This window comes from Cyanistes caeruleus, chromosome 1, assembly GCF_971803275.1.
Source record: "Cyanistes caeruleus chromosome 1, bCyaCae1.hap1.1, whole genome shotgun sequence".
Lineage (NCBI taxonomy): Eukaryota > Metazoa > Chordata > Aves > Passeriformes > Paridae > Cyanistes > Cyanistes caeruleus.
Window position 1 is genome coordinate 146,225,233 of NC_141701.1, and position 25,500 is coordinate 146,250,732.

Consider the following 25,500-nt stretch of genomic DNA (forward strand, 5'->3'; position numbering starts at 1 on the left):
GTACTGCTGAACTTCCCTCGGCTATGAAGGAGCCACAGAAGGACTCTTAAAACACCTACATCTCTTTGGATGGTAGCTTTCACCCTTCCCAAACCTCCTGAAATTCTTCTTGAGGTTTTCTTGTTTGTTGTTAGAGGGATTTACCCCTAAAGAAGCCACTTTTGACAATTATTTCCCATTTTTTACATTCCATTAAACAATTGTTTGCCATTTGCTTCACTTCAGGAGACTGGCAGAGATTTTTTTTATTTTAGGCTGTTCTAACATCTGTTCCACCTTGCTCAAGGAACAGTAAAGCTTGATTTAAGGTAAGACAAAATTTAGTAAAATATGCCTCCCCTTTGGACAAGATCATTCTTTTTAGACTATAAATCCAGATAATTTCATAGGAAACAGAATCAGGTGAAACATAAATTACAGTTCTCCTGTTTTAAAGACTATTTTTCTTACTGCTCTCTAGAGTTCCCCAATGTAACATTTATTTCAGTTTTGCATGATATTTAGCACTCTCATGAAGAGGAGCAGCCACTTAATGATATCAAAATATTTATGTCAGCAACATCTTCATAAACAAAAGCTATTTAACCTCTTCTAATGCATTGGTCCTTCCAATGTACAAACACAATACAAGAACAGCACTGGAGAAGACACCATAAAAATAAACCAAATACCTCACTACTTGATGGCCTTCAGATTTATTGAAAACAAGTCAAATATTTTCACTACAAGCTGAGTGAGGAAATAGGCCATTTTTTGGGAAGACTGCTGCAGAATAATAAAATACCTGAAGTAAAACCCTCCACTGCATAATCTTCAGGGGGCAGAACTTGCCTATTTTTAACATTTCAGATAAATGAACAGTAAAGAAATATCTGCTGAAGTTATCAGCTCTCCCCAGTGGCCAAAACATTCTTAACAAGGCCTTGGATGTGGGCTGGTGGGATGAACCCCATGACAAATATCCACAGCTGGGCCTCAGGACAAGCAGGTCCCCTCCTTCCCATGAGCTGTGAAGCACTGGCTGGTAGAAACTTATCCTTCAGAGCAAGTGTTTCATGCTTTTATGATGCATGCTCAAAAGCTTTGCTTGTCAAACTGCCAATTTTCTTAACAGATTTAAACATCTCATGACTTTTTGCTTCACCTTCTTTGTCTCCTTTGCTTTGTCTCCTTCTTGGGAGACTCTTTGAGGTACATGTATATCTGCACGTATCCCATCTAAAAGGGATATCAATATTGCACAGGCTAATTTCCCTGCACTGCACAGGCTGAACTCCAGAAACACACTGGAAAACTTGATTTTTTTTTGAGAAAACTGAAACATAAATTTCAATGCCTTCTCAGTTGCGAAGAAAAACCCATTTCTTCCCAACACAATACATTTGACAAGCTTTTTTCAGCAACAGTCACACCAGCACAGCCAGAGGGGAGCTGCCCTGCAGGATGCCAGAGAAGAAAGGCAGCAGCAGGGAAGAGAATCTGTAATCCCTGTCCATGGCTGGGAGTGACAAGCCAGCAGCCACAGCCAGGACTCAATTTGGAGAGTGACCTGTGCAGCCTTTAGATCCCAGCTTGCACCTTCCTCGAGGGTCTCTTTCTGCTTGTGTGCAGTGTGAACTCTGATAGCACAAGAGTTTGTCTCTCTCTGTATTGCAACAAAGAGAAGAAGCAAAGAGTCACCACTTGTTCTCAAAGATACTTATTAAATATGCACATTTTGTGAAGCTTCTGGTAGTGTTGTAGCTTTGTATTAACCCTGAAAACACAGGGCAGAGGGCTATTTAAAATTTTCTGAGGGCATTATAATCTCTACAAGTCCTGTAATGAATTTATCTTGTGCCACTGTTTGTCAGCTTGACTCTGACTAGTCACTGAAAATCTACCTTACTACCTTAGGAAGCTCAGTCTCTGCCAGCTGTGCAGGGCCTCATTCATTCTGCTCAAGAAGCTATTTCAGTGGAAAAATACACTGAAGGTGCTTTTTATCAGATCAGAGACTGCAATCACCAATTCAGTCTTCTCACAAGGACGCAGAGCGCCAGACGTCTTTCTGCTTTTTTCCACAGGCCTTGATGAAGCTGGCATTATCATGCTAAATTACAGTTCAGGACTGCTGTGCATGTACAGATTTATCAGAAGAAAGCTATTAAATGGCTTCACTACGGTGCCAATTATGCAGTCCCCAACACATAATTAAGTAAGGCCCCGAAGTATGTATTTTAATCAATCCCTGCTCAGCAAAGCACTTATGTGCTGGTGCTTTACTTCAACACTCATCTAGCAAGCACGTGGGTCCTTTTGTGAACAAGGAAAAACATGGGAGCAGTAAGAACTTCACCAGTGCTACTGGGCCAGGCCCTGCTGGGATAAGGCACTGTATTATTTGGATAATGGTTTATGTTTTCAAAGCATGTCTATAAATTAGAACCCAAGACCAGTTTCTAGATGGACCTCAGCATGGAGCTCTAACTGGGGCAAGTTAAGGACAAAAATGCCCGAGTTCTGGAGGAATTAGAATTCTTTACTACATGTTATGCAGTTGGACAAAACTTGCAGATTTGAGGCAGCAGAAATCTTCTTACAGGCCTGTAGAGCTCAGATTTATCCTGTTTACCTGAGCTGGCTCCAGATAAGCTGTGCTGCCTGAACAACTCACCCAGGACTTGCCTGCAGTGAGTGGAAAGCACATGTAGATGCCAAGGATGAGAGGAAATGGCCTCAGGTTGCACCAGAGGAGATTTGGATTGGATATTAGGAAAAAACGTCTCCACTGTAAGGGTTGCCAAGCATTAGACCAGGCTTCCCAGGGATGTGCTGGAATCATGATGATTGGAAGTGTTCATAAAACACATGAATGTGACACCTGGAGATGGTTTTGTGGTGAATATGGTGGTGCTGGGTTAGCAGGAGTCTTTTCCAGCCTTACTGATTCATGTGGAGATTTCCAATAAGGGCAGGATGAATCATGCTCTGTTATCTGTTGTTTTTGTCAGAAAAACCCACACAAGTAGTTTAAACTACTTTCATCTGGCCAAATTCAAGTGTCCACACAAGCTACCTCTCTGTACTAGTGAGGATATCGATGTTGCACACTAACTAGACACAAGTTGGACACCTAACCTGAAATAACTCATGCCCTAAACACACTCATTTCTCTCCAGCCCAGCCCACACTGACCAGCTCAGCTGCAGACAGGGGACTACATCCAGCCCCACAAATGTGAGGGCCAGCACTGCTTGGGGCAGCGTGTGTTATCACAGTGTTATCACTGACCCTCTACACCAGTGTGTGTCATGGGAGCTTGGTGACACCCTGAACACCCCACAATTAACACCAACATGACCTGTGGTGAGCCCCTCCCTCTCTCACACCTCCTTTGGGTGCAGGAGATCTCCTTCCACCTGCCAGACAAAGCAATAAACAAAAACAGGTGGTAAAGGCCAGTCATTTACACACATCATGGGCTTTCTTAACAAACAGAGGCAGCTCCATTTGATTGCTCCCACTTTCAGCTGGCATCAGGCATGGATCATTTCAGAGCTAAGTGGTGTATCTACCCAAAAAACAAAGAACCTATGAAAAATGCACATTGACTTAGAAGTCGCTATGCAGCCTGAGCTACAGCGGTGAGAGCCTCTCTGTAATCCATTACAGAGTGCAAAATGTAATAAAACTACTACAAGGTGCTCTAATTCCATTTACTAATAATCATAAAAGTATTTGAGATGCGTCTGATGAACCATTTACAAGATGCATTTTTCAAAGATGATTTGTAGGCCAAAGAAAAGCCTTTAATACCATATAAATTAGATTTTATGTACAACAATATTTAAAACCATTGCAAAGGAGGTGTTTTGTTGTTTTATAGTCACTGTTCAGTCTTCAAAGAATAATTTCTTTGAAGAAAATGCTTGCCTTCTGCATTCTTCCCAATGAATCATAGAGCAAGAGTAATATCATAATTTATCTTTTTTTTATCTGCAGATGCCATTGTGTTCAGTGTAGCTCTACCCAGTAAATCTGCACAGCTTCTGATGAATTGCATTTACTAAAACACACAGAATTATTTTTCACTTAACCAACATCCTGAGCAGCTCCACTGAAAAATCAACTCTTAAAACATACAAACACACAAATGTTTTCCTTTTCTCAGAAAGAGGGGCTGGGTGTGCCAGAGAAATACATGGAGAAATAAATCAACCACTGACTGATCTGCTGAAGCATTGATGTCAGCTAGTTTGATGGGTTGAAAGTGACTGCCATATTTTTATTTTTGTCTTACAATCAGCTTTTTCCATCACTAGCCACTTGTGTGGCATCTCAAAGAAAAGGGCTGGTCTCACTCCAAAGCCAGATGCATGTGGGGGATTTCTTTCACGTTTGCTTCATGCCATCTCTCATCAGTCAATTCTGCAAAGAAATTCTCCTTATAGGTATGAATTCCTTCACTCCCATTTCCTCTGGGAGAGCAGAGATTCCTGCTGGCCCCTGTGAACATTAGGCTGATGTTACACTGAATTTTTCCATTATGCTGCAAAGTGAAATAGTGCAATCTCCTTGCACTGGCATGGCCTTGCAGAGGAAAGCAGACATTGAGCATTCTCTCACACCCATGCCAGCCTGACTCCAGGCTTGCCTTAATCTCCTCTCCTCCAGCCCACAGCCATCCAAACAAGGATCAGATCTTCTTCCATGCACATTCTGCACCTATTTTCCTTTTGAAAAGCTGGGCTAGGAACACTTGCCCTCACCCCTCACTATTCCATGTGATTTAAATATTGAGTCACAAAGATGTCAAGTTTTTCATCTGTCCACTAGAGTAAAACACATTTGCAAAAGACAATCTATAAAACACAGTGAAATAGAAAATCAGCCTCTCCACAGGATTTCAGAGCCTTTTCAGCAAACCACAATGTCACCATCAAAAGTCTCACAGAAGCAGCAGTGATGGCTAAAGTGGTACGTGGGGTACATTAAAAGCAGCACAGTCTCACACAAAATGCCTCTGCCAACTTCATTCAAACTTCCCCCACCTACAGCTTGTGCTTGTGAAAGAAAAATGAATAAGAGAAGAAAGCTGGAAATATGAGCAGCACTAGGCTGCGTTTATTTTTTTAAGTATGTACCAAGTCCTATAATGTCATCAGCTTTTATTCCCCTTTTTACCCATTGGTGGGTAAAAAGCAAATGCCTTATCTCCAAAAGTGTCCCTCATTTTTTTTGCAGGGGCAAAGGGAGTCTCTGAGGGCAGCTCTACACACTGAAAGTGCTGGGATGAAAAAAATATTGACAACCATCCCCACCTGCGCTTCCTCACCAAAGGAATGTTTGGGGAAGGTGGAAAGAAAAAAAAAAGAAATCAACTTTACATTTAGAAAAAAGTCTTAATTTACTTGCTCATTTCTTAAATATAAATTTATAAAAGTCTCAATTTTCCTTTAAAGCTTATACAGAAAAAAAAATACCATGGAAAAAAACTCCTTCCAACCATGCTGTTGCACAGATATGTTACTGTCTCTGGTGTAAGGATTTGCCTCTGCAGTAAATTTTGATCACTACAATGCCCCACGTAATTCTCAGTTACTTACAGTTATAGAGCACACAGACAGTTCTACTCAAGTGTAACACAGACTTTTGGGCTTTTTTTTTTTCCAGCTCAGCTTATCATTTTAACCAGTATAAGTTGGGCTGAAGAAAAATATTTCCACTGCAACAAAGGATTTATATTTTCATGGTTACGTTTTCATGATTCCTAAGTCTTAGCCACACTCCTGGAGATCAGCTCTGCTGGGTACTGAATAATCACCATTCCCAAGAGAGTCTGGGTAACACTACAGGACTAAATCCAAGGCAACTAGACAGGCTCAGTAGAGTTCACCAGAGTCAGTGCCCACCTTCCTGCATGTCAGACACCAAATATGCATTTGCACCATTCAAATCTCAGCCCATCACTTTCCCTTCCCCACATCCACTGCCTGCCCTGCCCTGCCCACCTCTGTGGGCCAGCAGAGGATGAGCAGAGCAAATGGTGCTCCTGATTTCCCTGGCTATTTCTTTATGAACTGTTATATTTGGAGCAAGGATTCAAATACACACAGGAAACTCACTTGTATTTCACTGCAGTCACAGCAGCTGCTCTGGTGGGACTTAGTCCTCAAACCTGAGCAAGGCAAACTCCTACTTGGGAAATCCTGCCTACTCCCACCCTACAGAGATCCAAACAAATTATTCACAGGCAGTGCTGGCACAGCAGCCAACATTGACTACCAGCTAAGCCTTCAGGGAAGATTTTTGGCTGGTTAGGCTCCACACACTACAAGCTACATAAATAGCAAAAGGCAGCAGGATAAAGATTTCCATCTACCCCACTTTGACGTTACCTCTGTTGCTGTCAGTACACCTCCCATGGCTTTCACTGTCCAGGCAGCAGAAACACAAAAAGAGGCACAAATCCTGCACTTTTGACTCACACCTAACATAAAATCTTAGGAGCCACTCACCTTTTCCTGGCAGCTGACCTCTGCACTCATCCTCTCAGCAGTCAGACTGTCCTAGCACAACAGAGAACACACTGGACAGCTTGAGCTGAAAGGAACAAATAAACTCTTTTTCCATAATCAGAGTTATCAACAGACAACTAGAGCATGCATCTCAAATCTCCCAGCACAGACCCCACTTTGCACTACAATTTGGTGTGAGCAACAAGATGCTGAATCTGAGAGATGAAAAATCAAGGCTGGGAGGCAGCTGCCACTTAGACCAAACCAACAGGGAAGACTAAACTGCTGCAGGTGGTTTTGACTCCTACAGGTGTAAAGTGTATGCTAGAAAATTGAGTGAGCTTTTACAGTCTGAGCTGAAGTATTGAAAGTTTATATTTTACCTTATTTGTTATATAATTAAAAATATGCCAGTTTAGCTTTATTTAAATGGATTTCTGCAGGAATTAGTTTTTCTTCACTTGGCAAGTGCTCCCAAGGCAGAACTTCTGACAGTCAAGATGCCCAAAAGTTTGACTTCAAATCTTCAGAGTTTGTGAAAAGAGATGAAAGGAAACCCAGAACATCCTATGGGTAATTTCTCAGAAGGGAGATGTCTTAGCTATTGTTTTCTGCATCCTTTTTTATCAATCAGCCAGGAAAAATTCAAATTCCTCCTTAAAACCATAGGCTACATTTTGAGATTTACACCTTCAGAGAGGTGCTAGCAGTGAGTACTGAAGTGTCATGTGTGGTGTGATGCACCCCAGACAGGCCATTCACAGCCAGGATTTAGAATTTAGACTGCCAGCAGCCACATGCAGAATAACCTTTACAGGTTATTTCAGTTATCCAGTTTCATCCAGTCAGGGAAGACAAAATAACATGACTGACATGGATACTCAAAAAAACTGTCACACCATGCGTGTACCAGTAGAAAATTCACTGATTGCCTCCTCATGCACTATTTTTTTAATTTTTCTGCTAGAGACAACAGTTTCTGAAAGACATAGAAAAAGGCAAAATGAACCACTGTTCTTAACAGAATGGGGCTAAGAAGTCTTGGCTGGTTTTAAACCCAGTTGAAATACCTGTTTTTTGTCTAGGGACTATAGGATGATGGAGGTAGCAGAGTTTTAAAGATGGTACTTAATTTCTTCCCTTTTCCCAAGGCACAACTGATTCATGTAACTTGAACAAACACATCCTCCCCATGACGAGCAATGTGAACATGACAGCATCTCCAAAGGAAGTGTGAGATTCTTGAGGCATGAAGAAGACATCCCCCAGAGGAATACCACAAACCAGGCTGAGCTCTGCAGCCAAACTCCCAGGAAAGGAACTCCCACACCCGTGTCCATTCTACCAGCCGCGCTCAGATCCCAGGCAGATGTAAACCCATCCGGAGCAGGCTGCAGGAACAAGATGCTGTTTACATGGAAAACCTGTCACCGTGAGACAATTTCATCTGCAGCTGTTAGCTCAATCTCACTAGAGAGAAGAGGTCCTGCCAGCAAACGTGGGCTCAGCCTGTAGAAGGCAGGACTGCTGCATTTCCAGTGCCACTCCCCACCCTTGAATGCCAGCACTAATGTTTCTAGCAAATTACCTTCCAAATGTTGCAGCACGACATGCTTTATAGGAACTAATGAATCACACAGTAAAAACTAATTGCAACCTACACACTGTTGCGAACTGAGTTTTGCAACATAAAAGCAATCAGGCAGCAATTAAAATGCTAATATGGGGCTGAACCTCATATAACAGTTTGCCAAAATCTAGTGCAACACAGTGCTTCCCGGAATATTTGGAACAGATGGAATTTAGTTAGAAGGTAGTCATTTCATCAAGTTTATAAGCCTTACCATTCTGGAGGAGGGTCCCCACTATGATACATTAGATATTTCCAGTATTAGAAGTGGCAGTAAAGGATCATTATATATTTTCTTCTTTTGAATGGCTTTTTCTATTCTCATGTAAATGATTAATAAACTCTTAGCAAGTCAGAAAGGAGGGATACATACCAGATGCTGTTTCCAGACACAAACATCTTGAATTTCTTTTTGTTGTAGTATAGACGGACTCCAAATGTGGTGGCAGACATCATCAAACCTATTTTTCTCATTAATTATAAAAACTCCTTTTCACAGATTCACTAATGCAAGATTGCGAATTGAATGAAACAATTACATTTTAATTGGGTTCACCTCCCCCACATGCACTTTTTCTTCATTACATTCCTAATACTAAGACAATCAAAATACATTAATTAATTCAAATGGGGAATTATTAATTTTCAACATTATCAGCCTCAGAAAAATTACCTCTGGTCCTGAAACAAAGCTCCCAGGAAGAGCTTCTTCCATTGCATGTTAGCCTTTAAATTGTACAATCACTGCTGGTAACAGCACTGAAAAAGCATGAACAAGCTCTACACTGACTCAGTAACCCCTTTTTCTCATCCACCTGTAAAGAGAAACCAGGGAGGGAGACCAGAGCAGGCACCTGGAACTCACCTGTACATGGTGATGCCATCCAGACTCCTCTCAGCTAGACACAGACCATGAGATACTCAGAAATGGCCCAGGTCTTGCCTGCTTGGATGAAGTTGTCCTTCAGCCACAGGGAATCTTGAGTAATGAGGTCTTGGCTCTCAGGTCCTTGCAGCTCTCCAAGCACAAAAGCAAGGCAGAATCCCTGCCTGGTCCCATGACATAGTCAGGCACAGGTAATTAATACAAATTACAAAAAATGAACTTAAGTGTTTTCTTCTCACTTATCAGTAACTTTCATATCCTCCTTAAGTCTTCTATTCAAAAATAAAACCATTTTCAAAAATAAAGCTATTTCTCTCATGTTTCCTACAGTCCGTTTCCCCATGCAATGCTCTTCATGAGAAGCTCTACATGGAGTGAAGCAGTAAAATCACAAAGGACTCTTCAACTATTTAAAGTTAGGGAGGGTATGTTTATTATGGCCAGGAGGCCCATGGAGTCACCTCTCAAAAACATGTGCACCCCACCACTGCCCCTCATTCCCTGCTTATTCCCCAAAGTGTTACAGATGCACAGGATTACACAATGTGCCTAATATTCACTGCCTGACTCTGCCCACTCTCGCCTCATCTGGCAATGAGCTCCACACCCCTCTGTGTGTGCTCAGTTCCTCTTTTAAAATGGGTCTGGGGTCCTTTCAAGGAAATCTCCCTCTTCCTCAGGCTTTAACTTTTTAACTGTGCCTCATTGGCAGCTCTCCTGGTTCTCTTGGACTTGGCTCAGATTCCTTGCCTGGGGGTGCAGACACGGTCCCTTTCTTTCCACAACACTTCATCATTCATGTCTCCTTCTGCAGCATCAGATGGTGATGGTGAGGTGACACTGCCTTCCCAAAAGTGCCTCCAGGGAAGAACGTGTCTGAGCAGGCTGCAATCACACTCACACTCACCACAGATAGCAGAGCTACAACAGAGAGCCAGGAAGGGTCCTTGTATGGAGTTCCTGTGGGGTTTCCTGTAGTCACACACTGAAGGGGTCCAGGAAAAAAGAAAGAGAATACTGCTGGGTAAAGGGATTTATATGGGTTTGAGGGGGTGGATCCAAGGGTCAGGGTCCAATAGGAACAGGGTAAAGTGGTATGTGAGCGGGGTCAGGGGGAGGGAGAACCAGTGGGATAAGAGGGGTGGAGATTGCAGCAAATTGGGGCCAATGGGGAAACTGGGAAGGGAGAACTTTCTAGAGAAAGGACAGAGAAGGTAAAAAGGGGAGGGACGGCCCACAGGCCCCCTGGGTACATCTAACTGGGGTACAGGGACGTGGTGGTACAAAGAACTATGGGAATATATTTTTTTCCATCTACTCTTACATGGGGAAAAACTTCTTTTTATGCTTTAACTTCATACATTAGAGGCCTCCTTCCACACCATCACTGCCCTTGGATCCGGAGCCTCCACATCCTTCTGTAAACACAAGACGAGTAAATGATACATAGTCATATTCTTAACAGAGTATTAAGATAAGTGGAATGATGCATATATCCTTAGGCTATTCATTTCATCTTGGCAATTGTTGACTACAAGCAGGAGCTGTATGGACTTGCTTTTAACCACACCTAGCAATCATTGATCACCTATGTTGCTTTTTAAATTCTTTATATTTCTCTTACCTTAAGCTGATCTTATTCTCGTTAAAATTTTAGTTTCTTAATTTTTTTAACTCAGGAGGACCACATTCCTTGATTAACAACCACTTCCTTTCCTTACCATTTTATCCTTAGCATCTCTGAACACTCACTTTCCCCATCTTGTCTCCACTCCAGCCTGAACTCCAGAGAAATAAGCAGCTACTGCTCCCAGCTCAATCCTAGCAGTAAAACCCTATGCTCAGCACACCTGCACTCCCCTTCCATGCATCCATGCTAAAAGGAAACAGGACAGAAAATGCAGCAACTGTCCAAAGGCATGACAGATGCCTAAAATGCAGAAGATGTGTCCAAAAAAAGTAAGGAGCACCCCTCCACCTGCTCCAAAGGATGGCAAGGACCCTAAATAAGAGGAGATAGACTGGGGTTTGCTGCTGTAGCTCCACCACCACCATGTCAGGAGAGAAGGTCTCCTTCTGAGACAACTTCAAACTTCTGAAATAGGAAACCTACTGTTCAGGGTGCAAAATGTGAATCACCAATAAAGAAGCGGCCTGGACTCTGAAAGAGGTCTGTCAACAGAGTAATTGGAAGCTTTAAGCTTGATTTCCCAAATTACCACTCTGAGATAGCTTTGAAAGAAAACTGACAGGAGTGTAGAAGGAAAAGGCACTTTTAAATAAAAGTATCTCTCATGACAGCAAGGCAGAGCCTCCCTTAGCCAGGTTAGGGAAGAAGCAGACTCACAAAAACCTTAGTATTCCTGGAAGTCATAGAGATTTGCCTCCACCTGCTTGCCCTGGGAACCCAAAAAATGATGGGAATGTTTATGAACCTTATCAAATCAGAGGAGCTCTAGTGCTCAGCTCCACAGGCTATGCATCCCTACAGATACAACCTGTCTTTCTCAACGAGGGCTTTATGTTAGAGAATAAAAGCTGCTCTGCTCTAAGGTTCTCAGTGCAGAGGAAAGGAGCAACACCTTTATTTCACCCCAGTGAGCAGAGAGAGTGTGTCCAGGTGAAGGATGTGCCCCAAATCACACAACACTTTGGGTAACCCACCCAGTGCCGTTGTCATCACATCGTTCTGCTTCACTTACAGCACATCCATAAAGCAGTAAAACTCTGAGTTCCTCCTTCCAGACACTAAGTTCCCAAGCTCACTAACTTAACACTCACCAATTTATGTGTCAACAGGGGCCTGTAGCACCACCACCGATTTTAAGTAGTTCATTCATCTTACAGTAGGTGCAGACACTCCAGTCTGACCCAATTCCTCTGTTTTATTGGTGACTGTGACCTTGAAATCCATTGTGTAAAGGGGAAAATAGCTGTAAATAGTTCTAAGCAGTGAAAGTTGGCTGATATTACAAGCACATTAAAGAAATAGTGTTGGTTTGTGTCTCCTGGAAATCTGACCCCCATAATGTGCTTCTGTACACATTTACAACAAGCTGTAGGCACACACATTATCTATTTTTTACTAGGCAGAAATAGCCACAGTACACCTTTGAAGAGTAAATACACTGAATTTAGAGGTAAGTAAATGAAAGCAAGGCTGAGATGTAAGCTGGACATGATAAAAAATGCCACTGTAATTCTTTGCAGTATTAAACTCTGTCATTCCATCTGATGCCCTGGGATAAATATTGCAACAGGGCTGAAGATTTCATTTAATTGCACCCTGGGAAGGGATTGGATTCAGACTGCCTGCTCTGGGAGGCTTAGAAAGAGACTTGTTCAATGATTTAATAATAACTTGCTTTCATGCAAAGCTTTGGGATAAATGGGAATCATTCAGCATACCTGAAGCTCAGCTGTCATATTACTGTACCTGTGTGTACCACAAAACATCTCAATGAGCAGGGAAGGCACAAAGATCTCCTCTGATTTAAAAGAATTTCTTACACAGAAACAGAATTTTCAAGGATGGCACAAAAGCAACCAGATAATCAAAACAGCTCTGTGTTTTCCAAATTTACACTTTATTTTGTTTTATTCTCATGTATCTCTCTAGTAACACATCAGAGTAAAACAGGGAGGAAGGAAAAAAGGAATTTTGTGATTAGCAAGGGGATTGTGAAGGGAGTTTAGTGTTCAGGAAGAATAGGAAGAAGATAAAGGAGTACAGTCATGTCAAAAAGAAAAAGTACTAAAAAGCACTTTCTCTTCTAACATAAGGTCAGAGGAGGAACCTGACCATGCTTCACTCCTTTGTGAGTGAGAGATCGAGCAGTAACTCTGCTCATTGCCTCTGGAGCAAGCCCCAGGTGAGAAAATAACTCAGGGAAAGTCTCACAGCCTGTTCCCTCACAGGGAAATGTTCATCTGAGGCTGCACTAATGGCTGGGGAATTAGCATATCATTTCAGGAGCCACCCTCCCAGTCCAGAGCAATAGATCTCATTGTGGGAGAGGAAAGATCAAGGTTATTTTTGGAGACCTTCCCTGAGTGGGGCTCAGCTTCAGGACAGGGGACCCTGGCTCCCTGTGAACAGCAAAGGATTGGAGCAGGTGGATTTTATATATAATTTGATGCCTATGATCTGCAAATTTCCTCAAGGCCACATCTCAGCACCAGCACTATGAGAAACCAACAATGAGGTCAAACATCCAGCTGAGAAAAGAGCTGAAATGGGAATCAGAACATTGGGAGGAATCAGAATCCTGACTGATGAGTTTGAAAGCCTAGAAAGGGCAATTGCCCAGATCCTCCTCACCTGTGAGATGGATTAAAAAAACAGAAAGAAATCACACAGGCATTGTTTTTAATAGGCTGGGGCTCCTGCAGCAAGTCTTCATGTCCAGAACCTTCTTGCATGACACCCTTTACATGGGCAGTGTGGCAGCAGTTGACAGAATTTCTTTTTTTAAAGAAGCACGAGTGGAGTGAATGAAATTAGGAGATATCAGAGGCATGATGGACCATGGTATATTGCCATCAGCAGATGAAGTTTGATGCAGCACTCACCAGAATCCACTCATGAGGGATCCAAGCACTCACCAGAAACCTGCTGGGCAGAATCACAGATGTCACCCAGAGTCCAACTTAGCCATATGAAAGGACTTCACAACAAGAGTCAGGAAAGCTGGAAAGGTCAAACATCAGCACTTTGAAGGAGCAACTCAGTGAGAAATGAACTTTCAGGGGCATTTCTCTGTTGTGGCTAAGAGTTTTTCAAGTGGTGAACCATCCCTGCTTCCAAAATAGAGCCCATAAATCACTCAAAAATCACCATCATGGGAGAGAGAAAATATGAAAAGAAAGGTAAAAATTAAAATAGGGCAAAGGGATAGGATGTTAGGTACAAGGAAAACATCAGTCTTTCCAGAGAAGTTAACAAAGTCAGGCATAAAGAAACAAAGCAGAATGAAGAGAGTGGAGGAAGAGTAAAGGTATTACTGCTGTGGTCAGCACTGCACTATTGTCAGATTTGCAAGAAGGAAGAGAGCAGGAGCAGCACAAAAGTAGGTCAGGGAGTGAAGGATATGGGAAATTTAGGCTATTTGAAAGAGGCATATCTGAGGATCATGACCTGACAGCGGTGGGATGGGATGGTGGGAGAAGAGATAATAGGAAGCGGAATGAAAGCAGCAGGAGAGGAGGTACCCAGGCACCAGAGGGATCATTTCTACCAGCAAAAATGTATTAAATAGCCCTGTATGGGCATCTGAGGGTTTGTGCAGTGGGTGTGGGAGATTTTTTTTATGTTTACCATGAGATGCTGATGTATAGATCAATTTTCTTCAAGCCAGGTCAAGATGTCCTGGTTGAAACCACTGCCTGAGTGCCTGGTCTGTCTGTCCTCTGGTGAATCCTATAATAACTTGGAGAAGTGAAGGCAGGGAAATGGAGCATAAGTGCTTGGAAACAGTCAAGAAAATGAAGTGAGATTGGAAGAACAGAACTCCCCATGGAGGGTACTGACTTTGTACAAAAATAATGGGCAAAGTCAGAAAGGTGAGATTTGATGAGGACAGAGACATCAGGTCAGTGAGATGAAGGCTATAATTGAATACAGTGAGGTGGCAGCAGAGGTAATTAGGGCTTAGTAAGCTGCTAAGGGCACAAATTAAATGAGAATAAAACAGAAGTTAAAGCACAAAGACAGTCAGCGTGCTGGTTTTCTTTGCCAATGGCAATCTGGCTGATGAAGATCAATTAATTGAATTCAAAGAGCTGGGATAAGCCAAACCTCCTGGGAAAACAGAGTTTGGGTTGTGAAGAGGAGGAATAGAGCTGGTGAAAGAAAACCGGGTGGTACAAAACAAAAGTAATTTGGCCTCAAAAGAAGATAAGAGGGAAATGCCATGAAAGGAGAAATTGGGAGAGAGTGCTGGTAATGCAGGGAAGAAAACACTGAGAGAATTAAATTTTGATAAGAATATCAAAGGGGGTAGAGGCAAACTGAAGAGTGGAAAGGAGACAAGAGCACTAACAGAAGTAGGAAGAATGAGGAGCATAGGTTCATCTGTGTTATTGTCTTCTTCTCAGACTGGAGTGGTGGATAGTCACAGACCTCACCAAACACTCTCCTCTTAGCAGTGGCTAATGCCCTGCCAATGAGCAGCACTCCATTCAGCACAGGATTTCACCTGCTTTGCTCCTCCCTTCATGCTGAAACCATGAAGAAAGACAGAGTGGTCTTCCTGCTAAACCATGGAAATTATAACGGGGAAGCACTGCTAATAATTTTCAGTGCTTCCCTCTTTTCTACTCAATGCTACTCGGGAAATTCTGGCTTTGTGGTCAGAAATTTGGCTGCACCAGGCCATTCCCCAGCCTCTGCAGGCACATGGTATTCTCAAAAAACAGTTGATGCAGGGCACCAATCCTCCACCACCTGGTGCCAGGGAGGCTCTTAGGTTGGTGCTGGGGAGATTGAGGATGGAATCACTGCTGGACATTGTGGCTTGAGCCCCAACACAAGCCTGTCCAGGCTCTCCAGTGCTGTGTGAGGTGTCAGGCTTAGGGAGGCCTCACCTCAATCTTCCCCAATAAAAACTCAAGTTCTGCACTTTGTCAAAGCATGCTCTAGAAGGAGGTAATCTTAGGTGGATGAAACTTGGGTCTTACAGGTGAGATGACTGAAAATACGGAGGTGTAAAGAGATCTATCCCAGTCCACACCTATTGGGTCCCTCTCTCCCTCTCTCCTTCTCTCCCTCTCTCCCTCTCTCCCTCTTCCTCCCTCCCTCCCTCTTCCTCCCTTTTCCTCCCTCTTCATTCCCTTCACAACCTCCTGGTCACCTCCTCTCCTACAGTCTCCCAGTTCCTGCAGGTTTTCCCAGTTAAGTGAGGCTTGGTGCTGTCTGGGAAGGAGCAGTTCTCCCTCCCAGGGTTCTCCCTGACCCAAGGTGGACCATCCTGGACAAGGGGATGAAGTTGTCCTGCTCCCTGCTGCTGCACAGCTCTCTGTACTTTACCTTCAACACCTAAAAATAGCTAAATGCAGGACTGATACCCAAGGTTCTTGGGCTCATGATAATTAGATTTGCAGCCTGGAAAGATTTTTCTTTCACAGTGGTGAGATTTTTCACAATCCTGATTCAAACAGAGATAAAATATCCATTGAGAAAGATAATTCTCCTGGACTGTCCACCCAAGAGGTACAGCAAATTGAACTGATCCTAATTTAACCAAAGACTGATGGTGGCTATGGACCAAGTACAGAGTGAATAAAGCAAAATCTGATGGAGAGCTTTTCATTGTAAATTCCTGAGAGGACACAGAGAATGTTTGTTTTAAAACCAGTTATGTAGGAGTATGAGATTCTTGCCCACTGTGGAAAAGTAGGTAACAGTGATGAAAAAAATAATTTGCCACTTTTTTGAACAGTTTATTTGTCAGGCAGTTCATAATAGGGAGAGAGATGAGGAAAAATGGACACCTATGGGTGTCATTTTGAGAAAGAGAACTGGTTACTGCTGCACCTGGCCACCTTCATAAAGCACTCCTGGATAAACTGATTAAGAGCTTCACTGTTGGTACCTGATGTTCATATTACTATTATTTAATTTTTGAGTCAAATGGGCTGATCTACAGAATGGTGACAAACTCTTTTTTATATGGATCCTGGTAACATAAAAATAGTCAAGGTAGGATGAAGTTCTGTACATAGAGAGAGGACAAATCTTGCCCAAAGAGTTTCCAAAACCAGGAATTATTTTCCTTTTTTTTTTCATTTTTTCATTTTTAGTTTTGCAGGCTAGGAGTGCTGACACAGACATGATTAAGTACTAAACTGTTTGTTAAATGGCTGAAAGCCTCCTCAGTGACAATCAGATAAGGTAGAAATACAAAAGAGGATGAGGATAAGAACTTCCCTGAGTAAAATGCCAAACCAAAGCAGGCATTGCTGTTGTTCATTTGGCCGGGAGTGCCTGGCCACTGTTAAAATTTTTGGCTCAGAAATTGCAGTGATGACCAAAACTAGCAGGGCTGGTACTTGCTACTTCTCCTGACCCCCAGAGCCTTTCCATGGACTCTCAACACAGGCTCATCCCTGAACTCCCAACCTGACCCAACAAGACTTTTGTAATCTTGGTTGATTTTTGACCACTATAGACCAGAAAACCTGATTATATCTGGTTTTTTTCTCCTCAAAAACCAGTTTGGTTTCTAGCACTACTTTGATTAGGCTGATACAAGTATGCAATCAGTCCAATTTATATTCCTAAAACAGACAGAAGTTCTCTGACTGGAGTCTGTATTTTCTGTCTGATTGCTTTTCATTTCACACTTCTTTGTTTTAATTACATTTTAAGATTAAATAGGAAGATTGTAGTTAGTTGCACTCCATGGATATTGTACAGATTCAAGAGTCAAAGGAAAAGGAAAGGAAAAAAGACAACTAACACCTCATTGTTGCTGTAGTTCCTATTACATGAGTAGTCAAGTGCACAGTGAGTTTTAATAGAAATTTGCCTTGATTGTGATTAAATGAAGAATATATTGAATGAATTCTTCAGCTAAAAACTACAGGCTTTTAATTTTTTTACCTGTATTGAGCCTAAAAAAGCTGATTCTGCTGAATTCTCTCAACGTCACTGATTGCAACCAATTGCAAGATGGATGGTGTGGATTTAAAACATCAGTGTGTTGCAGCAACTGGCCAAGTGTTTCTTAGACAGCTCAACAAGGAGATGATGGGGAAGAAAGGGACACATTGTGGATTTTATTATTCCTTTCATTAAGGCCATAAAAATCCTGCTTGGCTGGATCATAAGGTCTATTTAAAATTAATAAATAACAGAAAGAAAACAAAAGAGCTATGAGTAGTTTTAGTATTATTTAATATAAATATTATTTTTAATTATTATAAATATTAATAAATAACATTTTTGGAAAAGCTGTTGCTTTCCTTTATTCTCAATAGTGAGAATTGAGAAGCAGTGAGAAGGATTTTCACACAATTAATATGGTTCAAACAGTCCCCCTGCTCCCTTTTTAATTACCCTCTGGTACAGTTTCAAGACAGATGCTTCCCAGAACAGTCAGTAGCATTGTGAATGGTGCTTTCACAGTTGAGCTGGTGAGGAATAGAATGAATCACAGAACATGGAATAGCTGAGGGAATTTATAATGTTATATTGCACCTCACACAGCTCTTACAATACAGCCCTTATATTTTATTTGCTCTGCTGCTATAAAAAACCCAGTACCTGCATCTACTAGGGTTTCCCAAGTCCAGAGGAAGACAGGGAGGTGCTCAGGAGGAAGCAAGAATGGATGTCATGCCAGTGGTTGTACAGGGAGCTTTATGATCAGAAAGCCCTGTGAAATTCCACAGAAAGCAAGCAGATTTCTGTGCATCAGGATTTAATCCTGGAATGATTCAAAGTCAGGCTGGATGGGTCTCTGAGCAACCTGGTGTAGGTGAAGACATCCCTGCTTGTTGCAGGGAGGTTGGACTGGATGACTTTAAAGGTTCCTTCTAAAAAGTTTTATATAGTTCTATAGTTTATATATTTTATATAGTTCTATAGTTTTATGATTCTTTAACTGCACCTTCATATGTTTTTTTTCCCATGTATGTCTGTCTAAATGATGCACAAAGAGGGAGAACTATGGCTGTGATTTACTAATTTCTTTGCATTTGGATTTGTAATCTTAAAAATTTCTGACACCTCTTTCATGTTAGGAAATCGATACAAAAAAATCACAATGTCTTCTTTCTGCTTTTCTTCTCTTTAGGCACAAAGATATTTGATAATGGGAGATAAATAAACTAATCAAAACACTTAAAAAACTCATGAGAAACTAAATGAAGAAGAGGAATAATACCAACAACTCTTCCTGTCCATACCTTTGCTGATTGTTAAATAATTTCTCAGACAGCAAACACATTTGCATTTTTTTAAGAGCATGATCCTGCTTATAACTAACTGGGCATTAACCTGTTCACAATTAACTGAGCATTAGCATCACTGACCATGAAGGTCAGCAGTCTGTAAGCAGCAAGGATCCTGAGAGTGCTCCAAATTAATTGAAATATCAATAACTTAAGTGATGAGGGCCTCACTGCAAAATCTAATGAGGGTATTTATTTACTTGTACTTCCCTGGCTTGATGGAGAATGTCTCCTCTGACTATCAGAGAAGCAATTACACTTTGCTACTGGAGCCCAACCACAGACACCCAGTGACTTCTAGATTTCTCTGGAGGTCTTAAATTCCTCTCTCCTTTTCAAAAATAATGAACAATTAGTTGATGGTATAAAATGGCAACTCTGAGGAGGGAAATTAAGTGTCAGCACAAAATACACAATTATATCAAGCTAGAAGAAAATCAAACACATCTTCTGAGCTTTATGAAGAATATGGTGCACTAAACATGAAACAATAAGATTTCTTTTTTTATTCCATCCCATTCAGCTTCTCATACCACCCATATTCCTCAGAATCTGAGTGGGAAGATGAAAGGTCATTTTGTGATTGGAAATTAGGATGAGCCTTCTGCACAAAAATTCAGTGATGTGGCCATTCTTTGGGGCCCTGTGAGGGTCCCCAGATGAGAGAATTGATGCCCTGTTCTGCAGTGCTTGAAGAGGATATTCTTGACTTTCTACTCTCTGTACAAAGAAAGTTTAGTAATTTAGGGTGATTGTAATTCCTTATTCTCATGCCCACAGAGTGATGCACAGAATTCAACAGGCATTCACAGTAACACAACATTTTTATTCTGTACTAGCCAAAAAATTCAAAATCTTATTTTTAATCAGTTCTAGAGGTTTTAGAGACACTTCTGCAGAACACTACTGACTCCCCTTTCAGAATGAGTGGAAAGCAGCACTCCTGACATCTCAGCCTTAAAAAAAGACACACAAAAAATGAAATGTCTGACATTTTCTCATACCTTATTAGCAATCATAGATCCAAGGCAACCAGTCTATATACTCTAACACTAAAGAGTTGTTTCCTAATATTACTGGTTTATTGCTGTTTCTTTCACCTGTAAACTGTTGCCCAGCACTAAACCAAATAGAAAAGCATAACTGCACTTTAAAAATTCCAAATTGTACAATGGAGGGACCTTTCCAACTCTCACCAAGATCTTTTGCAGGTGAGGCCTTCCAGAACACAGTCAGTCAGATCTGACGAACAGTGTGACTCATGGATAATGAAGAGATGAGTAAATTCACCAAAAAAAGAGAGGCAGTTGCTAGAATAGACATCAGGTTTACAAAACCTAACAAGTTTCATGGTATTTTAAAGCCTTTTATTTGTTATTGAGTAAAAAGGAAAACCAATCACAGAGAAAATCCCCATTGATGTAAAGTTGCCAACTCTCCCTATTCCATTGCAGGACACAAAGAGTTCCCAGTCCATAGACATCAGTCCAAACTGGAGCACCAGTCACTGATAAATTATCAACCCTCCATATTTAGATTTCCAACAGGGCACATGCCAAGGGAAGCTCCTTTGCCATTCCTTAGCTCACTGCAGGAAGGAACTGCAGTGAGGAACATCCCTCTGTGGTTCTGTGCTGTGCATTTAAAACACAAACACTGCTCAAACAAATGGGCTCCATTTAATTAAATCAATAGCCCAAGCAAATTACTTTTTCAAGTGTAAGTTTTATTAAGCATTATTTTACATTACTGGGAGTCTATTGCCAGGACAAAGAACTAGGCAAGGTAGTGAACTAAACACAAAGCACTGATCCTTCTGGGAATTTGTTTTCCTGCTTATCCAACATGCTGGCACTCAGCCTATTGCTCCACTGAGTGCTTTATACAGCATCATCTCCTGGGTTACCTAAATTAATATGAAACATAATCATTAATGAGATGCATTCCACTTGGAATTTTATTTATATTAGAAGTGGAAAAACAAAAGGAAGGGAAGGGAAGGGAAGGGAAGGGAAGGGAAGGGAAGGGAAGGGAAGGGAAGGGAAGGGAAGGGAAGGGAAGGGAAGGGAAGGGAAGGGAAGGGAAGGGAAGGGAAGGGAAGGGAAGGGAAGGGAAGGGAAGGGAAGGGAAGGGAAGGGAAGGGAAGGGAAGGGAAGGGAAGGGAAGGGAAGGGAAGGGAAGGGAAGGGAAGGGAAGGGAAGGGAAGGGAAGGGAAGGGAAGGGAAGGGAAGGGAAGGGAAGGGAAGGGAAGGGAAGGGAAATGAGAACTCAGCTGTGGAGGCCTAGAGGGGGAATTAAAACACTCAGTAATAACCTTTCTGCAAGACATTGGGGGGCAGACAAATTTGAGCAGAAGGGATTTCTTGAGGATGGTATTTCCTTTAAAATAACCTGCTCATGTTAACTTCTATAAATTTATCAGCCACACATTTTTTCTCAGAAGATAAAACAAGGAAGATAAATTGCCTTGACAGGTGATTGCTTTCCTGACTTAAGAGTAAGGAATCACAACTTCTTGTACTTCTCAGCCCTAGATCCTGCTTAAGAGTTTTGTGTGTGTCATGAAGCTGTGTGGGTATAGGCAATGGGCACACATTTCAGATATTCAGATATTCCACAGTTTCCAAGCAATCACTTTACAAGTGATTTACAAGGTGTCCAGAGCTCAGGGAAGGAGCTCTGACTGCAAGGCTGACACAGGAGGGGACAGTCTGACATTGCCCCTGCCAGCCAGCCCCAAGACCAGAATGGTGAGCTGAAATCCCCATCCTGTCAGCATCACATCCTGCTGCAATACCACTCCTGTGCATTCAGGTCACCTGCTGAACATCCTGCCAGTGCTACATTCATTCCTTTAGGATCCTTCTGAATGCAGGAGGTGGGACAAGCTGAAGTCCTGGGAAAAACATCACAGCCAAGAAACTGGTGGTAGTAGTAAAACCCTCTGATGGCAACAGCACCGTCCTCTTTGCCATGGGAGCCACAAGAGGTCTTAGAAGAGGGGATATCATAAGGATTTCCTGGAAACCCCTGGGTAGTGCATGAGAGATGGTTTTCAGGAAGTGGAACATGGAAGGATGAAAATTAATTTGAAATTAGTAGATGAATCTCTGAATTTAATACACCAGGGGCAAGGACAAAAGTGAAGTTCAGATAAGCTGATCTCCAACCTTAATAAAAATCAGGGGGAAGATGGGGGCATGCAGATTTGGCAGCCAAGGAAGGAAAGAAAGAAGCTGAATGTCATGAAAGACCTTTTCAAGGAAGGTAATGGATCTAAACTCTGTGTGACTGCTTGAGCTGAAATACTAAGAAAAATAAAACAGACACATTAGCACTTCAGAAAGGAACCCAAAAACCAACACATTCCTCTTGTACAAAAATTTCCAAACTAGTAATTTCCTAGTAAAGTTCTTTCCTGGAATGAGAGGCAGAAGGGCAGGTAGCACTGGAAAGAAAGAAATTTTCTTAAATTAATATGACAGTATAAAGGCTACTTTCTTCCCCAGCTGCAGAAAAATAACTTGATGATGTGGAGAAGGAAATTGGTCAGCTATCCAGAGGTACTCACCCATCCTTATTTCTTCTCTGAGCTCTTCTGTATTTTCTGAGCAGCAGTATACAGAATGGCTCATGTAAATAAAGTGCAAGCACTTAACTGAAACAGCCTCCAAGTCTACTTAGTGTCAGTCCTGATATGTGGCAGTGAGTTTGGCAGAAACTCAGATCATTAACAAAATTTAGCCCCCTGTATAGAAGGCCTTTGGGCTCTTGGCAGCCATCGCCATCCAATGCTGGCTGCCTGCCTGTCAATAATTAAAATGCAATCTAAGAAATAATGGGAAATTACTACTTCTGGATGCTTTTCTGATAGCTGAGCCCTGGTTGCTTTGTCCTGAGCTGTAGGAAACTTTCAGACAGCTGCTATCCTTGAGTGAGGAATCAGAAAGGAGCTGCAGACAGCTCCTCTGGACAGGTTTTTTTTCAAACTGGTGGTCTCCTAAGTTTTCCTGAGGTTTGGGAGCTTTGTATTCCATTTCACTGGCTGGTTTCTCAGGGCCAAGTGTTTGTGTGCCAGTGCCCCAGTGAGCAGTGTTGGATTAGAGCTCTCAGGTAACCTCAAACCTCAAACCTGACCTGAGATACAGGTGACAGGAGAGCAGGGACCATGTGCAGCACATCATTGACTAAAGGGATTTAATCTGAGCATCTGGAGAAACGGGAAGGGAGTTTTGCTGACTCCCAGGAGAGTGAATCCCTCTTCAACGCACCTGGATGTGGCTAGGAGTGATTGATTTCCCTCCAGGGAGGAGGGATAAGGCACAGGCTGAGGAGTTGCAGGGGGGTGGGAATCTCAGCATCAGCCAAGCATGCAGAAGGGGTTGAGTTTTGTCTTCATTAATGTGCAGACTTCCTTGAAGTGAGGACGTGTGTAAAGCCCTTGCTCACAGCATCCTTCTATTATGTTAAATGACACCTCTTCCTTTTCATCTGTATTTACACTGCTCTAATGTCAGGCTGTCACAGAGACAAACCGTGCACATTTGGTGCTTAACTTTACTTCATAAATCCTGCTCTACAGCCTTATTATTATCTGTGCTTGAATTCTATCCTGTCCATCAGTGTGTCCCAGTTATAACCTGCCCAGGAAGACCAGAAGATTAACGACCCACCAGCTTAGGCAGAGTAAAGCCATTGCCTCCTCATCCCATTGCTCCAAGCCATGACACCCATGAGTGCTCTCCCAGCCCTTCCTACTATTCCTCATGCATTTGGTGTTTCCACTGAATCTGGAGTTTGTGCAGAGTTTTTCTTCTTTAAATTGCCTTTCATTTAGTTTTTCCAATCATCTCCCCAGTCTTCTATCTCAAAATTTTTGTACAGAGTTATAGAATCATAGAACAGTCTGGGTTGGAAGTGACTTTTAAAGGTCATCTTGTCCAGCCTGCCTGCCACAGGTAGGGACATTTCCTACTAGACCAGGTGTCTGAGAGCCTCATCCAACCTAGCCTTGAATGTTTCCAGGAATGGGGGATCTGCCACCTCTCTGGTCAATCTGTGACAGTGTTTTACCACCCTCATTGTAAAAAAAATATTTCTTATATCTAGTCTGAATCTACCCTCCTTTGCTTCAAAATTATTCCCCCTCATCCTACCACAAGAGGTCTTCCTTAATAGTTTGCCCCTGTCTTTGTTTTAATACAGAAATGCCACTGAAAGGGGTCCTGGGAGCACACACTAACCTGCCTTTCTTGTGAATATCTGGCACCCAGATTTGTTGTCATTAGGCACCATAAAACCTTTGGTAAACTTTTTGATGGGAAGGAGGAACATCAACATGACTTGTTTGGGTTATTCCTACCCTAAGACACCTCGTCCTGCTGCTGCCACCGTGTGAGTGCCTGGTTTCATTAGGTCCAAGGACATGTTAAACTCCTAGTAGAAGCTTACTTAACATATGATTAAGGAACTAAAATTAAACTGCTGCAACAAGCATTTTTTTCCACTAAAACCTCTATATAGAAAAATTGATAAGATGTCAAGTTTTTCCTTTAACCGATTTATCTTCCTTGCAGAGTTAATACTAAGATCATCTTGACTAACTAATCCACAGCCTTAAAGCAGAAGCTATCATTTATTTTAGCACTTTCATTTAAACAAAATGATATTATAATTCAGCAGGACATGATATGTAATCCAATAACCTAAGATAATGCAATTCTAGTCCATGTAGCAATTATTCCCACAAATAATCGGACCATACATGGCCAGGAAAATTTATAGCAAATATTTTTGTATTTGCTGCTATAATATGACTAAATTCAGTAATTAAAAGTATAAGTGTTCTTGACTTTAAAGAACTGATTAATTGAGCTTCAAGTATTCAGTGGTAAAAATTTAATTTGCTTCAGTATATCAGCTTTGTTGTACCATCAAGGCTTCTGCTTTTTACTGAAATACCAATGTGAATCTTCGACAGCTACTTGAGGGAATTCACCACCAAGGTTTATTTATTAAATATAATCCCAGGACTATCTTTACTCTTAGAGAATGTCAAATCAGTATCTCAGTTTCCAGAGAGCAAGTCAATCCTAGCTGGTCTTGAAACCACCAAGATCTCCAGTCCTGGACTCTTCCAGCAGAAAGGGCTTTGGATCAGCAGCTCTGCCATAACTTGCATTACTGACCTCAGCCCAATGAGAGCACCAGGAATTTTTACACAAATCTATAGCATGGCTACTGACTTCAGGATTATGATCTGTGTTTGTGAAGGCAAAATAACAACAACAACAAAAAATAAAAATAGTATGTATAACAAAACCATAGAGTGCTGATGGTAAAGAGGGTATATTGTCTGCTTACTCTTTTGCTCTACATTTTCCCTCTGACCCGTTATTGACTGTGCCAAACACAGGCTTGGATGGATTTTGATTTGATCTTGTATGGTCATTCTCATGTTCTTATGAATTGTGCATTCAGTAGAAAATATTTCATCCCCCTTCAGACTGATAGCACGGCTTTCCTTCTAT

General features: G+C 41.8%; 2 long non-coding RNA genes across 3 annotated transcripts in view; one reads left to right on the top strand and one right to left on the bottom strand.

Annotated features, from left to right (window-relative positions):
• The window catches only part of LOC111925496 (uncharacterized), a 43,746-nt gene extending 33,670 nt beyond the window's left edge, over positions 1-10,076 (bottom strand). The window contains exons 1-2 of one of the 2 annotated variants that reach the window (XR_015279790.1): positions 9,924-10,076; positions 8,996-9,180 (exon numbers count right to left, since the gene is read on the bottom strand). This is a non-coding gene — a long non-coding RNA (uncharacterized LOC111925496). The remainder of the gene's footprint in view (positions 1-8,995; positions 9,181-9,923) is intronic. The other variant, XR_015279791.1, reaches the window with a different exon arrangement.
• A 100-nt stretch (positions 10,077-10,176) lies between these two features.
• Positions 10,177-13,398, top strand: LOC147656008 (uncharacterized). Its single transcript, XR_015279792.1, has 2 exons — positions 10,177-10,230; positions 10,794-13,398. It is a non-coding gene; the product is annotated as an uncharacterized LOC147656008 (long non-coding RNA).
• Positions 13,399-25,500: the final 12,102 nt, after the last annotated feature.